Genomic DNA, 1,177 nt, shown 5'->3' on the forward strand with positions numbered 1-1,177 from the left:
GTGTGTGTGTGTGTGTGTGTGTGTTTACATGCGTGCATGCGAGTTTGTGTACACACGTTCATGTGTCTGTATGTGTGTGTGTGCGTAAGTGAGTGTGTGTTTGTATGTGTGTGTGTGTGTGTGTGCGCGCGCGCGCGCACGCGTGTGAATGAATCACCTTTAAGAGCAGGGTTTTGGAATGCTGACAGTCAAGTCAGTTTATAATGTGTTAACACTTATTTTTTAAAGTGACGCATTCGAAGCAAAGAAAACGGGGGATCACTTTTGGAAACAGCAAGAGTCCGCTGAGGAAGCGTGATGACATTTTCTCAACAACAACAAAAGAGTGGTCCTGAGACGCAGTTACCCGAAAAGCAGTGAAGCGTGTCTTCCCACGTTACTGTACAGGCCCTTTTCCCTCTCTTCACGACTGGTGGATGGAAAGAAACGACACACGAGACACGGGAGCCATTTCCACTCGACTGCATGTTGGTTTCGATTTGTCACCGTCATGGAAGAAAACAGTAAAGAAGATTCAGTTTCAGTTTCAGTAGGTCAAGGAGGCGTCACTGCGTTCGGACATCCATATATGCTACACCACATCTGCCAAGCAGATGCCTGACCAGCAGCGTAACCCAACGCTCTTAGTCAGGCCTTGAGAAAAAAAAAAAGAAAAAAAAAGAAAAGAAAAAAGGTGAATAAATAATAGATAAGCGTACATAAATAAATAAATAAATAAATAAATAATAATTATAATATAAAAAAAGGTAATAATAAATAAATAAATAAATAAATAAATAAGACAACAATGATGAAAAATAAGCAAATAAATGTAAAACATGAAGTAAAGAAGAGGACATCATCATATACACAGATGGCTCAGTCACCAAAGACCAGTCCGGATGTGGATTCACTGCGAAACAAAATGAAAAAAAACAATTAGGGAAGAGAATGCTGCCTACAAAGCCACAACCTCTAGACTAACGATGGAAGTTGAAGCTGTGACACATGCTCTCCAGTGGCTATCGTCCATCCATATGCCCGGAACCAACATGCCATGATTCTAACCGACTCAATGAACCTCATACAGAAAATTGAAAATGGAATGGGAAGCCCAGAGTGGCATAAGGCAATGCGCAACTTTCAGATTAAAAAACTCACATGGTCATACTGCCCGGGACATGCAGGTGTTAAGGGA

Source organism: Babylonia areolata, chromosome 18 (genome assembly GCF_041734735.1).
Source record: "Babylonia areolata isolate BAREFJ2019XMU chromosome 18, ASM4173473v1, whole genome shotgun sequence".
Classification (NCBI taxonomy): Eukaryota; Metazoa; Mollusca; class Gastropoda; order Neogastropoda; family Buccinidae; genus Babylonia; species Babylonia areolata.